The 16999-nt window shown below is 41.6% G+C and overlaps 1 protein-coding gene across 2 annotated transcripts in view; it reads right to left on the minus strand.

Annotated features, from left to right (window-relative positions):
- PAG1 (phosphoprotein membrane anchor with glycosphingolipid microdomains 1) overlaps positions 1–16999 on the minus strand; it is a 111768-nt gene that overhangs the window by 74808 nt on the left and 19961 nt on the right. The window contains exon 2 of one of the 2 annotated variants that reach the window (XM_071421332.1): positions 12846–12905. The exons of the other annotated variant lie outside the window; for it this stretch is intronic. The gene's annotated coding sequence lies outside the window, so the exon portion shown is untranslated. The remainder of the gene's footprint in view (positions 1–12845; positions 12906–16999) is intronic. 2 annotated transcript variants of the gene reach the window in all.

A 16999-nucleotide genomic window follows, 5' to 3' on the forward strand; every position in this document is an offset into this window, starting at 1 on the left:
AAAGCCCATTTAATTTGAGGGGGATTTCTGCCCGTTGTGGACTGCAGGAGTATATACTGTGAATAAGCACTGAAAATGTTGCTTAGCTTCTTGCAGTGCAAGAACATTAAAAGCTTTAAGGCAATCATTTGCAAAGGCATACTCACAAGGCCTCTCAATAGAAATACAGCAATGGCATATTGATAGGTCTACTTCTTACTATTCTCTTTTTCTGTTAGCTCAAAGCAAGTTGCAGACTGCAGCTTCAGTAGCTCTGAAAAAAGTCCATTGTTAGCTCTGAAGAAAGTTTACGTTCAATGGATGTTTGCAACTTTCTCTGTTCAATTGTTCAATAGAGGGTCATACAGTTAAAAAATTAAAAGGTTTTTATGGTTTCAGACAAGATAGTCTCTTAATATGCAGACATAAGAACATGCAGAGGTAAGGCTGAGAGCTGAAGCCCACACCCATTCCTGGTGCTACCAAGGCAGAGACAGAGTGCTCAATACTTTATTTAGAAGCACTAGGTAAATATCATATGGATATTTCACTGCTTAAACTGATAAACAACAGTCACTCTAGATTCCCAAGTGGCAGCGATGCCATGTATAAAATAGCTCAAAGAGAATACATAGGCTTTAGTCATAGCACTGAACATAACTGAGGGGTCAAATCACTGCTGACCCAAGCTGCTGTGACTTGATGTTTGCTTAAATGGAACAGAGGCTCTGAGCAGGGCAGAGAGTGCCCAGTGTGAGCACTACAGAAAGTGCCATTGTGATGGGCTGCCCTGCTGGCAGTGTCTGCAGGGAAGTGAGCCTCTGCAGCTGGAGCCCCACAGGTACTGAACTCCTCTTCAACCCTGAACATGGATGCCCAGTTCCAACTCTCCAGAGAAACAAAAATAAATGAAATTTGTTGCATCTTAGAGATCTTCCTTTCAAATATGTTTTAATTCAGTTTGGGACAGCTTGACCTCTTCTCATTTGAAAGAGGTTGAAATTATTTCCTCTTCTCAATAAACAAGAAATATATTATTTAATCCACTTTTAAAGACTGAGCTTTGTGTATTTTAACTTTTCATTCTACATCCTCTTTCACACTATCATAGGGTAGCCTGTTCCATGCTTTTTCAAGCACCAATTGGAAATGCAGTATGGGTGCACATATTGACAAACGCCCCATAAAGACATGAAAATAATGTTTATGCACTCCTTCCATTCACTAGCTTTCCTGGCAGCATAAGCCAGCAACCTCAATCCACCATCATCAAATGAGTCAACTCACTGTCTCAGGTTGAAAGGTGTAGCTGGGCTGTGTATTCTATTTGCCATCTGTTAGAGGTGGGGCAGTTACCTTCTGTTAATGGGGCAGTTTTCTTTATCTCTTTCACAACCAATCCTCCCTCTGGGGAGATGTCTTCTGTGAATGGGCCATTGAGTCACTGCATGACTGATGAAATTACATCATCCACTGGGAGATGCTCTACCCAGGGGGAGGAGCCAAGCATTCCTACCTGGATACAATCTGGTATTTGGAACACCAGAGCAGCCTTTTCCACTGGATTGCCAGAGAAGCAGCTGTCTTCTCCACTGGATTCCCAGAGGAAGACCAGACACATCTACACCACCACTGGACCTTCAGAGGAGAACTGCACCCTTCTACAGGATCACTGCTTCAACACAACCACATCTGCCCTCCAGGAGGGCTGCAGCCACCATTTAATGGGACTGCTACCAACACCCTGACCAACAGGGAGTCAGGTTGTATTCTGACCCTGTCAGTGATTTGTTTTCTTTTTTTGTACTATTCCATTTGTATTTTTAATTTTCCTAATAAAGAACTGGTATTCCTATTCCTATATCTTTGCCTGAGAGCCCCTTAATTTAAAAATTATTATAATTCAGAGGGAGGAGGTTTACATTTTCCATTTCAAGGAAGGCTCCTGCCTTCCTTAGCAGACACTTGTCCTTTCAAACCAAGACACTCACCATGGATACATTCCTCTTGTCTGTCATGCAAAATGGAGATACTCTCCATGCCAAAGACACAAGCTTCCAAGAGTACCTGCTTCACTGAGAGAGAATAAAGCCTCACCCAGAAATATTACAAAGAGGATTTACTTTAGTTTCTCCTGGGTGTACTTGTATCATGATGCTTGTATACACATAAAAAAGCCATATATTGAGATTTAGGATGATTTCAGGAAGGGAGCCCTCTATAATAGAAGCACAAATCCCAGATTTGCTAACAGAGACGTTAAAAAAATTGATTCAATGGCAATTACAATATTCCTATCCCAAATGGCAGCTAAAACTTTATCCCACCCTACACTGGCATGTATTGTGTGTAGGCCTTACATTTCAATAAAAGGAAGCAAATGCTTTTAACAGCACACTACAGAGTACACAGGAAGGCTACAGGAAGGCTATTATAACCTCAATAAATATTTGCTGACTAAATATACTATTTCAATTAACATAACCTTTATTGAAATCAAAAAGGATATCAAAATTTAACTAAATTTTAAGAAAACTACTGAGTAGTAGCAGCTGTAAGGGTTTTTATGTAAAAAAAAAAAGTATTTATATATTTCTACTTATAATTCAATACCACTGGTGTAAAATCCTCTGTAAATGTTGCACGTGAGGAGGAACTTTTTGTGATTCCAGAGCAAAACCACCAAAATCTGTACGGGCTGATGCTCTCTCAAAAGGTGGGGTAACACACAGAGCCCATAACTCTGCCAAACATATGATTGAATGTGGCAAAGCTCATATTGCCCTGAAAACACAGCTCCTGGTGCCTGCAGTATGCCTCAGCCCAGGCACACACCCTGCCCTCACAGGAAAGCTGCTGCTCTACACAGTGGTGCAGGGGAAGGCTCTATATTACTAATTTTCTGAGTATTGCCAGCCCATAGGACTGTGCCCCCTTTCTTCCATAATCTGTAAGGCAAAAAGTCATCACCACAGGAGACCTGGGCAAGTGTGAGGATTAAACTTGTAACATAGGTTCTGGCAAAGAGCTCCCATGGATGCCTGGGAAAATACTGACTAAAAGTCCCATCCATACTCAAACCTCCATTTCCCAAGCTCCTGATGTGCAGCAGTGCTGAACATATACCTGCAAATGGAAGCTCCAAGAGATCTGAAATACTAAGGAATGCCACAAGCCCTTCTTTTCCTAAAAAAAACGGGGTTTGTATTTCAGCTCAGGTATTTTATAATTATTAGACATCTTTAAGATCATCCCTTATTAAGGACATCAGTTTTCACCTTTACCATGTGATATTTGTTTTCCTCACACAGTGCTATAAAAAACTTTGTGGCAGTTGTGAGGCACTGAGCCATCACAGTTACATTCTCTTTGCTGTGTTACGGTCACTTGGAATCATGGAATGATAGAATGGCCTGGGTTGGAAGGGACCTTAAAGATTATCTACTTCCAACCCTCTGCAATGGGCAGGGACCCTTTCACTCCACCAGGCTGTTCAGAGCCCCATCCAAAATGGCCTTGGACACTTCCAGGGATGGGGCATGTTTCAGGATGGAACAGTTTCTCTGGGCAACCTGTTTCAGTGTCTCACACCCACAGCAACAGATTTTTTCTTGATATCTAATCTAAACCTACTCTTTTCCAGGTTGCAGTCATTCCCCTTTGTCCTGCCACTACATGCTCTTGTAAAAAAATCCCTCTGCATCTTTTTTGCAGGCTCCCTTAAGGTACTGGAAGGCCACAATTAAGTCACCCTGAAGCCTTCTTTTTTCCAGGCTGAACAATCCCAATTCTCTCAGCTTCTCCTCCCAGGAAAGGTGCTTCATCTCCCTCATCAACTTGGTGGCCCTTGTGCTGGGGACCTCATCTAGCAGTCCCAGGCAGGGTAGAAGCACACTGAGGGCTGTTCTCAGTGAGAATGGAAAGCCTGGAAAGCCTTTTCTTGCCTGGAAAGCCACATTTAAATATTAAAAAAAAAAGATCCAGTAAGAGGATATGGATTGTTGACAAGGAAGTAGGAGAAAACAAAGAGACTACATCAGTCAACACAAGAGGCAGTGGCTATAACACCTCACTAACCTACTTCTCTCTTTTTTTTTTTTTTTTTCCAGGGATTATGGCAGAAGAGACTCTTAAGAAGGGATTTAAAAGGAGAAAATGAGGTTAAGTGTGTTGATGTCTGTCCACAGCTCATCCTTAACTTCAGTGTAGCAGTGAATAAAGCCTGCAGATGCTGTTTTGAATACACAGCAGGTCAGTGACAAAGCTGGTATTGCAAATGAACTGGGGGGCTGTGTGGCCAGAAGAGCTTTGGATATGAAATCAGACTGCCTCTTTCTACCATTATTATTATGAAAGAAACACATGAACACTACAGAAACACTCACAAGAAAACAAATTTCTTTTAACAGCAGATTTGAACAAGGTAAAAGTTACATAAACTGCATATGAACCATGCTGTACTGAAGGATGGCATTGCTCCATGGCCACCAGCATCCCTAGGGCTGGCTCCCAAACATGTCTAACTATGTTGGTTGTTACAAGGAGTTACTATCTTCTAATGACTCCTAAAATATCTATATGTAATAGCTGGAAACTTCTGCATTCCATAACTAATTTGGTCTTTATTATAAACTGATTTACTAATGTACTTGCTATTTAATTCTGTTAGAAAATATTGAAGGTAGTATATTTTTTTTGTCACCTCCTTAGCTCAGCCACTTCCCAAGTCAAAAGAGCAGTGGCTAAGGGGCCATTTGAGCTCAGCAGCAAACCTTGGTCTTAAAACACATTTGCCTCTCAGCAGATGGTACTCTCAACAGCAGTGCAGCCTTTCATCCAAGTGACCATGAGATGGACTGGTGTTTGCCATCCTCTTAGCACGCCTCTGAAAACACCTGTTTGTTTGGTAAGGCTAGGTGCTGTACCAAAGATATGCTGTTAGGTAAATTATTGTCACATTAGGTAAATTACTGAAACAAGAAGGTAAAAGATAGAAAATGGCAGCAGACATCTTCCCACACAAGGCCTTTTTAACAGTGGTTTACAGATGAACCACCTTTCATCAAAGGTTCCAGCAAAGCATCAGAAGAAAGCAATTTTAGGAACACAACGATATCACAAAGTTAAGAAAATACTTTCTGCTGTGCTGCACTGTACTCATGCAAACCTTAACAACAAAAGGCCTGTTAAAAATGTGGACTATCTTTGATCATTTTGCTTAGTGCTCTTCACCATGTCCTTTATAAACTAGCAAACAGCACCAGAAAAAAAGCCAGGAGGTAACATAGCAGCCAGCTATGTCTCACTGTCACTAATGGATTGGAAAAGCACACCAGTTGGGGTCCCAGCACCCTGCTAACACCAAGGCTGGGTCCAGCCCAGTCTTTCACCCTTTGTGAGGGATTACACCAAGCAGAGCCTGGCTCAGGGAGACCAACAGTGCTTTCCAGGCTCTGCTGGACACAGGGAGGACGTTCCCACTGACTCCAAGGGAGGTGCTGTGCTCACAGGGACACACAGCTGCTCAGAGAGGAACTCAGTGTGTGTGTGTCAGCCTGAAACTGAACTCCACCCCACAACTGGGTCCTTACACTCAGACTGCTGCATCCTGTAAGGTTTTTATAGGACACAACTCACCATGCAATAAAATAAGCCTGCAAAACATCTTAAAGAACCATGTCCTAAGAGCAGCCACTTGCCTGCACTGACTAGAGCTGGACCTTGGGCAAACAGCTCTGGTGCACAAATCCTCTGCCTGGGTGTCCTGAAGAGCTCTCCAGGCTGGTGAAGCAGAAAATGTGTGCATTCATTCATGTTTTAGTGCCTTATCTGGGGTGGGTACTCCCTGCTGTCAAAAGCCAGGAGTTATGTTCCTGACAACAGTTAAGGACAGGACTAAATCAAGAAAAAAATTCAGAGAGGCAGAGAAATTCAGATGAGCTTTTGATGAACAAACCTCATTAACTGACTGGCTATCAGCTATCCAAATAGATTAAAAGAATTATTATTACAGCTGTAGTTTACCAGTTTGGAAAAGTGACATTTAAAAGTCACTACACAACACTGCCACCTGTAATGCTATGCTGTAAATTTGTTATTTAAAACCTACTTGTAAATACACAGCGAGTCTTGCAAGTTATTGGCAGCATTCAAAAGTACGGGCAAGAGCAAATAAAAATGCACCCATTTTGGAGAAATGAGGTATTCTTATGACTTCATGTCCTCATCAGAGAGCAAGCATTAAAAATATGCCCATTGCAATGTGTACAATAGCCCAGAAAAATGCTGGCTTTGCTACACTTTCTTCAGATTGAGTCAGCTGAAATGAGGTTTTCAAATCCATGAAAGACAGGCAGAGTCAAACACTGCAATGCTTTCCCAATGCCATCATATGTCAGAACACTACATGTGAAAGTTCATACATTTGATTTCCTAGCAGATACTGCTTTTCCCTCCTTGTCAAAACCGTACCATTTCCTGGGGAAAAAATACAAAATGTGCATGTTTCAGACAGTCTTACTTGTTGTGGATGGACTCAGATTATGCTGTCTCAGTTGAGTGACTTAAAATTGGATTTATTGTGATTCTTCATGATTGAAGAGGTCAAAGCCTTCCCCAGGGAAAACAACTATAAGATGTTCTGCAGACCAGTACATGTGAACTTCTTAGCTTCACAAGGTTAATGTGTGTCTTGGTTTCACTGTAAGTAACACAACCTTCTTATTAACCACAAGAAAGACAATAATTTTCATGTCTATTGAGTAGAAATGAATTATTTTCCTACATTTTCCCTCCCTCCTCAAAATATGCAAAGCAAATTTTGAAATTCCCAATTCAATATATATCAAAGAAGAAAAAGGTTCAAAGTCAAATCCTAGAAAGTCAAGAAATGCCAGAACAAATTTAGTTCAGCTCCCTTGTGCTTATACATCAAGATGAAATATTTAATTACATGATGACATGCTATTTTTTGACTGCATTATCTGTGCTTTAAAGAACAAGAAACAAATTCCATAGTGGCCTGATTGGACCAGATGTTTAGATGTTCATTGCATTTCAAATCTAATACTCTAATTATTTATCTTATTGAGAGAGGTATAAGTTCAGATTAAAATTTTCCTAAGATTACCTGATAGTTTGGTTTTTTTTTTTCCAGTGGACAAAACATTATTGGAAATATATCTTCCACCAGCAAATACTGCTTGATAGTATGCTGTGATCTAATTTTGAATGAACAAAACCAGAACAAATCTCATTTGGCCTGATTTTTTTTTTTCAAACAGGTCTATCACAATGACTAACTCATCAAAATATTTCAAATTGCATTCTAAAAATACCAGCTATTTATTATCTTACTCTGCTGTACAGACATCAGTCTAACGCTCAATCAGAGTAAGTGGTGATGAATCATGCACATTTTAGGAATGTCTTGGCTCTCTGAACAATGTTTGGGTTCTAAATCTTTATTGATAGAAATATCTTCCTTCCAGCAGAAATTTACATACAAATGTGCAAATCAGGGCTAGAGCAGCAAGCCTGTGTTATGGCTAAGAGGTGGCTGGGCTTGGCTAGCTGCCTTCAGTGCCTGCTTCCACCTTGCCTCGGATAATTGGAATAAAGATGAATGAAAATTTAGGCCTGCAGTTTTAATAGTAACTATTTGTTATTTAAATTTCCTGCTCCACACTAAATGATTGCAAGAATGTGTGCTCAGAATTAAAAGGCTGCTCTTTAGCATCAGCACATTGATTTCTTGGGGTCCTTGCAAAGCTTTTCACATTGTTTCTGGCCTATAGCTCTACACCCCTCTAACTGCCTGTCAGACATCATTTCTGCTTTATGAATAAATAATATGATGCCCAGGGGAAACGTTGGGCTAAGACAAAAAAATCAATATGTGTCCAGCACGTATTAGGCAGTTGTTCAGCTGAAGTCTGTCTCAAATACGTGGAGTAATTTTAATAACAAAACAAATTCCTTCTACACTGAGCTTAAAAGAAGGCTATTAAGAAAGCACTACTTCTATATCACTCTGTATGCTATTTGAAGATTAATAATACTGTTCTCTGGAAATGTGAATAAATGTTCTGATTGCAAAGTATTTGGTGATTATTTGGCTACAACTTTCAAATAGTCACACTACAGAAAAATGTTAGCAAGCGATTTTTTATTCTGTTCCTCTTGGAGTGGTGCTGGTGCACATCTGTGTAGTAAAGCTGTTGTTACAACTGATTTGTTTGTTATTTCAAAAACATCTTCCAAAATCACCTTTTTTTTTCCTTTCCAGAGGACAAAAGTGAAACAAAAGCAGGGTAAATTAATCATTCATTTCCTTTCCAGGATCAAAAGTGAAACAAAAGCAGGGTAAATTAATCATTCATGCAGCTCTGTAATGGTCTTAGTCATTCCTGCAACAAGCCTATTTTTGCAGTCAGTGCAGTTCCTGGTTCAGTCCCCCACCATGCCCAGATGCCAACCTGCCACAGGAATATTTGAATCCCTCCACTGCCTAAATAAACAGGCTTAACTCCTGTGATGGGGCAGTTCTTAAATTCCTTTGCATTATGCCCGAGAAGGGCTGGGTATGTTAATTGTACCATGCAGGAAGCAGCACTGTAGGAACCGCTGCCCACTGCTCTCCCACAGAGACAGAACCCTTAGTGAAGGTGGCCAAGCTTGACTCCTACACTCCTTCCTTCCTTCCATGTGCCCCTCCTCACCAGGAAAGCTTGGGCAGTGCCAGGCAGCAGCACACAGCCCCTGCTGAGGGGACAGCACATCTCTCCCCTCCCAGCTCACTGATGGCCAGGGGGGCTGAGGCTCACCCAGCCTCACCTCCTCAAAAATGTTACCTTCCCACCATGTTCCTTGAAAACATAGATCTCATGCTGGAAAATGAGGAGATGGATAGGTGATTTTGGGACAAGCTGCCAGTGCTCCTAGGAGCCCTCATGAGAGCCACAGGCACCCCAGGTTCAGCAGCATGGCCAGACAAACAGCAGAACCAGTGAGGTAAAGACAAGCTAGCAAGCTGCAGGCAGACCCATGGATGACCTCTGAGATCCCTGACTCCAAGTCACCAACATTCAGCTCATGGACATTGCTCTCCAAGGGGGTTTTTTCACCCCCCTGCTGTTATGCAAACCTTTTAGTGCAGATCCTCCCCATGGGAGCTTGCTGACAAGGCGGCTCCTCCTGCTATGCTCAGTATAATGAAAAGCACAAATTTCATGTATTTATGACCCTTTCAGGCTGAGGAGCTGCAGCTGAGTGCCCTTGCCTGGGGGTGCTCACTCCTGCAGGAGAGCCAGCCATCTGGAAGGGCAACCTAAAGGAAGCAGAGGGAAAACCTGACATGTCAGCCAAAGAAAGCTGCAGACATGCAGAAGCTACCAGTGATAGTGGCAGGGGTACCAAGGTATCCTGAGGCTCACACCAGCCAACATGGTGGAGCTCATTAACATCAACACTGATAGAAAATGCTTTTGCCAACTCGAAGAAAGTGAAATGATAAAGACAAGAGGGAACTTCTAAGAACAATCAGACCAGAAGGGAGCAAATAAAAGCCCCCCAACAAATTCAACCTAAAAAAAACCCAGTAACAAACAAAAAAGTCCCACATCCACTCCTCAAAAGCCACACAGGCAAAAAGGAGAAGCCTGAGGCTGATGCTTGTATGGATTTCTGTTGATTCCAAATACCTACAAACCCCAATCCCCATGTGCTTGGTGCAAAACAGCCAGAAAGGAAACTGAAAGCAGAATAGTAACTTCCACCACAGGCAAGCTGTCAGCTGTAAGCAGCAAACCATGTATCCTGTGCAAAATCACTCTGATGGAAGCAGCCCTTTCTTCCCTTCTCACTGCCTTTCTGTCCAGGGCCATTTCCAGGTCCCTGGCAGCGCTCCCATGTCAGCAAGCCCTCTCCAGCTGGCACCTGGCTCACACATTGTCCTTCAGCCACTGACCTGGCACCTCTGCCAGGCCAACACCAGGCCAGACAGCCCAAGCAGAGACACTGAACATGGGCAGAGCAGTGTGATGCCCACCACAAACATGGAACAAACCAGTCCTGCACGTTCTCTGCAGGACCTAAGTCACAGGGGATGGCTGCCAACAGCTCTGCTGTCCTGCTGTAGAGACCTACCCAAGAGACCCCACCCTGCTCTTCACCCCTCACACGTCCCTCACCCTCCACCACAGTGTATGTGTGTTAAAAGCCACTGCTGTGCTTCTAGAAAAATGACTGTACAGCAGGTATTTCTGCCAGCCCCCAGGAGACAGGACCAGCTGGGCTTGGACACTTGACTTATGACCACTCAACTTGCACATTCTTACCCTTCTGATGCAATTTAAATAAATAATTAAGCTTCCTCAAACTGACACTGGCTGTAACCTCTCAATGTTGCCTTTGAAGGCCACAGGAACCTCAGGGAGGAACCTCTCAGTGAAACACCAGAGCTGCCTGTGCTTGCAGTGCCTGCAGATGTGGTTCCTGACTGGCTGAACGAACTCCTCGGCTCAGCCACCTCCTTTATCACCTGCCACACTTGCCCTCTCCACCTCCATCTGAAGGTACTCCAGATCACACCCATCAAGTGACCCATGGAGGGGTCACCTGGTTTTTTTACACAGCCCAAAATCTGCCAGGCTAAAGACTGACACTGTTTCACCACCCCACAGCTGGTTGAGAGAGGATCCTGTCTCACCTTCCAGCCTTGCTCCCAGCCAAACAGCTGTTTCTGGGCTGTACTGTGCATCAGAGCAGCACACCCAGATTTCTGAAAGACCCTAGAACCCAAAGAAAACTTTTTTTTTTTTTCCTCAGTTCTAAGGTTCTCAGCTTTTAACTGAAATGACAGTGCTCTGGACCTACAGTTGTCCTCAGATGGCACTGTGTTGCTGTCTAATGCTGATGGAGGATTGCATGTCCTGATAATATCTGTTCACAAGTTCTGATTTCCTCTGCAAGAGTTCAGATTATGCAGGTCCATCAGACATGCTTCAGTCATCAACACATTTTTATTGCAAACAGAATTTGCAATAACACACAGAGAAGAGAGAGAAACCCCTCAGCTTTCAGATGTGTTTCATTTCCTGACCTGAGTATCTTTCACAGAAAATTTCTCTCTTCCATCAGAAAATGAGAGTTCAGAAGTAAAATGCTTAATCTTTGACAGATTTAAAGGCAACTGTCATAGACCTCTAGCTTCCACAAGGTAAGACACTAGAAGCATGAGTGGTAATAAATTGATTTTACATTAATTTTATCTCTAAGGTATCTGTACAAGCTCATGGATTTCTATATTCATTTTAAAGACAACTATTCCCAAGAAGCAATAATTTTATAAACCATATTTATGTTGTATTTATTTATGCCCCTCTCATGAGCTCAAAAGCATCTCTGTCCTACATAGAGATAACAAAAGGAGACAGAGAGGGACTCAGAGTATTCACACAAAGTCATACAACCAGTCACTGTAGCTTAGTAGGCACCCGGTCAGACAAGTTGTGGTAACCAAACATGTTACCAGAGAAGTGCACTCCATTTTGCAAAGGAAAAGTTAAACCTGTCTATTGTTAAAAAAGTTAAGTTTGTCTGAACAATCCACCTTTCCTTTAGGGAAAGCTAGGAACATGCACAGCAGGTCAGTTAGCACTGTGGGGTTACCCTGAAAGATTTTGTTTGCAATACTATCAAGTGAAGACCACCTGCCTGGTGTACAGTAGCAAAGGACTGATTCCTCAGAAAGTTTCAAGGTTCTTACTGCATTAAGAAAGAGACTTCAAATCTTCCCAGTATTTCTCAACTCAGCCACAAATTGTGTGCATTACACGCAACCAAGTCCAGTCCAGTCTGGTACCATATCACTTACTAGTAACAGCCACCCAGCAAAGGCTGGGACACTTGGAATTAAAATTAACTTCAGCCCTTGAAATTTACCTTTTGCCAGGTGCTGGGAGACATTATTGAAGAGGCAGCCCAACATAAATTTGGTATGGCTCAAATCTCATCATTCCTCCAGTAAATGAGGCAAGCAGCAGCAGCTGAAGGCTGGATGTTGTTGGGCTCCATGTGGAGGTTCCAGCTCTGCTCTGCAGACTGCACACCCACACCAACTCCCTAACCACAATATCCTCTTCTGCACCCAGCACAGGGGGAGAGCTTTGTGACTTGACCATGAAATATGAACCCCCTGCAGTCTGTTTGCTTCAGCTGCTGTCCACACCCATGGTGACCTCATGAGCTATGCTCCCAAAGGCCTTTGAGATGAGCAGGTTGATGTGCAGATCTGCAGCATCTACCACAACTGCAACAGCAGAAACAGCTTTTATCAGCTTGGCAAAGTGAGCCAGGACTGTGATTTCCATGAGATGGTCATGGCTTTGCTTGACCAAACCATTTACACTGACCAAAGCCACCTTCCTGGGCAGGAAAGCCTGTGTCAGGACATGCTGCCTCTCAGCTGCCTCTCACGCAGCTCCAGGAGAAAAACCAGCTGAAAGGCTGGGATGCTGAGGGGTGAGGAACAACTTTCTGAATGACCACACACAAATCCACATTCAGCAGATTTTACCTTTCAGCTGGGACTGGCACTGCTCCTTCTTAAGACACAAATACTAGAAGGGCATTTTGAAAATGCATCACATCTTTGTTTTATACACACACACTGGCAATCTCACCCAGCTCACCATGGACGGTGAAGCTGTAAGCAACAGTTTCTGTAAAAGCTACTTGTAACATTGCTGCTAAACATTTTAGTGACTTAGCACTGGCACCATCATAAATTACAGGAGTCTTCAGAAAATGAGTTAAAGCCAAGCTGACCACCACAGGAAACAGAAAGCCGTTGTATAAACAATTACCTTGTAGGCTCTGTAGGGCTTGATGTTCAAGTGAGATACAGTATTGAAAAACGATTCCTCCTAGGCAGAAAAAAAAAAATTAAAAAAAAAATTCACACGTCCAAATTCAATTATGACACACTTTAAGAATATGAGAATATACATTACATTCTCTGGTTCATCAAGTTTAAAATCACATCCAGAGAAAAGCACTTTATGAAAAGGTTTTCTTACTATACTAAAAGTACCCAAGAGTAACTAATACAATCTTTAAATTCCTTTTTATTATTTTTATCTGTAAACTATCTTTTGGCTTTTAAAGATCTGATAAAATTAGGCTGAGAATTAGGACATTTTTATTCTTCCACCTATGCAATGTTGCCAATAACACAAATTTCATAGAACAAATCAGAATTAAAGGCTCCCATATGTAAAGTTAGGGTGGTTTGTACTTGTGCAGTGACAATATCTTCAGAGAGATTTCTGTAACTGCTTGGGTTTGATATGGAGAAACTCACTGTTATTTAGCAATTGTACTGCTTTAGTAGCTAAAGAAAAAGCATCCAGGTCAGTGATGAGAGATTTACCAGAAGCAGAAAAAGGTAAAGAGGCTGCAAATTTGCCTTTGGCACCAGCCTTGGAGCACATACTTTTGTTTATGGGATAACAGAGGGGCCATATGGTGGCAATTTGTCCTGCAATGCCTACATAACAAAAATGACTAACTTTGCACTTTGTTTTTTCCCCATTGCTTACATGAAAAATTAACTAACTTGGTTTGTAAATTGACTTAGCTAGAGGAATGTTAAATGTCGTCCCTGGACATTAATTTCAGATTTAAAGGATCTTATACTGTTTACTTTGTAGCAGGCTAGCTCACTAGAGTATTTAAGACAGGTTTAAACCAAAATTAGAGCAATAAATAAATTAAGCTCTGAAATAGTAACCTGTAAGATTAGGAAATATAATTAACACCAAAGTAAAGGGAAATAGATACAAAATAGACTATCTCTGAAGAAATATGCCATTTCTTCTACACCGTTAATTTTCAGAGGAGACTCAAGTTACTAAAGCAGCTTAAGAAACCAGAGATACTGTCAGGCTATCTGCTTGTTCAGACCACAGAAGGATATATTGATTCAATTACTTTCTTTTGATGTAAATCCAAATTAAAATCGGTATAAGAACATATTACAACTCAAATTTTGTGCAAAAAGATTTTTTTTTTTCTTTTTAGTAATAATTACCCGGTTGTTTTGCTCATTCATACCCATGTGTGTGTGTCCCACATCCCCCCACTGCACTAGTGTGCTCAACTAAAAATAAAGCAGTGCATGCTCCTGGAGAACTGTTGCTTAGCTACATTCTCAATTATCACAATGCTGGCCTTACCCATTCAGTGACAAGGTCAAAGCAATTGTTTCTTTACTTTAATGATGAAGTATCCTGTTTATAAAAAATCTTATCTGTTTCCTACTTGGTAAAATATTGCACATTTCAGTCAGTCATTGCTGGCAAGTCCCCCAGAAAGACACAGTGTGAAAACAAAACTGGTAGTGTTCATGTTAGCCCCTAAGAGAGAGGGTTTTTTTTTCTCCCCAACCCCACCCTGAACATCAACTACCTCACACTGACACACAGGCAACCAATTACACCAACATTTGTTTTCCTTCTCTGCTGTGCCCAGGCAAATATGGCAGAAATGCAGTAGATCTATATTGTATATTTATTCTTATTCTTCCCCCCCATCCAATAACAAGGATAAGTAAAGTGGCAATTTTTAATTAGCCTGTACCTAGAGTCGGTGCTGTGGGAAAGCTAAAGAAAAGAAGGATTTTCCCCATCACTTGTAAACACAAGAACTTTTTGGTTTTTCTTTGCCTTTGAGGGCAGCTGTTCAGCTGCAAGGACTGCAATTCTCCCATGGCTAGTCCAGGCTGCTGAATATTTCATAGCCCCTGAGAAATGCAGCTGTAATCAACTCACAAATAATGAAATGGGCAGCAATAATAGAGCAGAGGTAAAGTGCACCATTAGAGAGCATCAGTGCTTTGACTGCTGCTGCTGCAGTCTTGCTGTACCAATTTATCAGCTTATTTGATAAAATAATAATGCTATCAACTATGAAACAAAAATTAATGTTATGCCAAAAAAACCCCCACCCAAACCCAACAAGTGTCTCAGGTGGCCAACATGAATAGCAAACAGAAAAAAGTCAGAAAGCATGTCAAAAGGAGTCACATTCAAGACTGAAACTCTATTAGATGTATTAATCAATGCCAATTACACACAGCCACATTCAGGTATTAATAGAAAAGTTACTTAATTCAGGAAAAGATTCATAAATATTAAAATAAAACAGCAAAAACACCTTGGAAGTAATAAACATGTTCATTTAATAATATCCTGCAGAATAACCCATCTGTTGTCTTAAATTCTTTGTAACAGGATCTTGAGGTTTGACATTCAGAATCTCAACCACCTCTCTAGGAAGCCTGTTCCAGTCTTTCACCACCCTCCTGGTAAAGAAATGTTTCCTATTTTCTACTCTGATCCTCCCTTGACACAGCTTTGAACCATTTCCCATGCACCCCATAACTGAATACCAGGTAGAAGGAACCACAACTCCTTTTCCACTTCCCCTGCTCAGGAAGTTGTAGGGAGCAGTGAGGTTGCCTCAAAGCCTCCTTTTCTCCCAAACTAGACAAACCCAAAGTCCTTAGCTGCTACTGATTGGACATTGAAAGCTGTATTTCAAGTGACTCTGTGATATGCAACTGTGGGGAAAAGCAGCTGAGAACCAAGCAGAGGCTCAAGAATAAACACAGCGCTCCAGTCTTGCCCAAGTTGGAGGCAATTCACAGAAGTCTGTCTGTGTCTCTGTTAGTTAACAGCTGATACCCACCAGAATATGTTGAATGCTATTCCTAGAAGTTAAAGGGAGGTCTGGATGCAGGACTGTTGGCAGGTTCACATACAACACATTGCAAAGAGAAGTCTTGACAGAAACATGAAGTTGCACAAACACCTGTGCAAGCAGAAATCTAACAGCAGTGGGAAATAGAAATTGCTACATGCTTTGAGAAAGAATCTCTCTGTGCAGGAAGATTTCAATTTGTGTCAGTCTAATCATATTTTACATGTAATTCATAGGAACTCAAGGAATCTAAGCAGATTGTGAAAGAAGTCAAAGTGAAAAACACACCCTCTTCCTTCAGTGTCTTTGTACTTGTTATGTTCTCTACAAGGATATGCTGTATTTTTATTTCTTTCCTCACCAGCAATAGATACAGGTTTAATACTGCCAGAGAAAATGTGGTGTACACATGTTCAGTGCAGCAGCAGGAAATGAGCTCTAACATTCCAGAAACACATCACCTGTCACTCTGAAAGAAAAGGGTGTCTCAGGGTGATACTGAACTGGAGTAATTCCCATGCTTTGATAATTAAAGTACTCCTCCTAATGTTATCTTCCATCTGCTGGAGAAGAGATCACACAGACAGACCTTCCAGCCACACAGAGTCCCCAAAAATTCTCTTCAACGATCAGAAAGCTCAGACATAACTAAGATTTCCTCATTCATATTCTCCTACACTCCCTCCTACAAATACCCAAAGATAAATTACTCAGACAAACTCCAATTTGGACTTTAAATGTCACAGGCAAATCTTATGTAGCGCATTTTTTCTTTCACTTTTTTTCCCTGGGATGAAAGAATTATTATTAACTCCCTGGGGATCATGTCTTCACTCTCCTGTGAAAAAGCACATGATAGACAGAGACAGACCTTGAACAATATAAGGCTGGTAGAGCTGCTCTACAAGTTTATGTATTAAAAATTCAAATATCTGTTTCAACAGATGTGTATTTTCTGTCATATCACTAATCCTCTTCCAGATATCAGCATCCCAGTCTAGCCCTTCTATAAACCAGTGAGACTGTGCTGATACAGGCTGCTGTAATTGGAAGGATGATTAGGAGATACACACAGACATGCAATTCTAGCATCAAGGGACTCACAGACCATGCCCAACTCCTAAGAGGGGCACTCACTCTCACACTTCCAAACCTGCAAGGCAGGCAGCAGTTACTGCTCATGTGCTGCCTCCTCCTTGGGCAACTCACTCTACTGGGAGCCTTGGAAAATTTGCAGCATCATATTAACTCTTTCCAA

This window comes from Agelaius tricolor, unplaced genomic scaffold (assembly GCF_023055355.1).
Source record: "Agelaius tricolor isolate 1412-34295 unplaced genomic scaffold, bAgeTri1.0.p SCAF_2, whole genome shotgun sequence".
NCBI classification, from domain to species: domain Eukaryota; kingdom Metazoa; phylum Chordata; class Aves; order Passeriformes; family Icteridae; genus Agelaius; species Agelaius tricolor.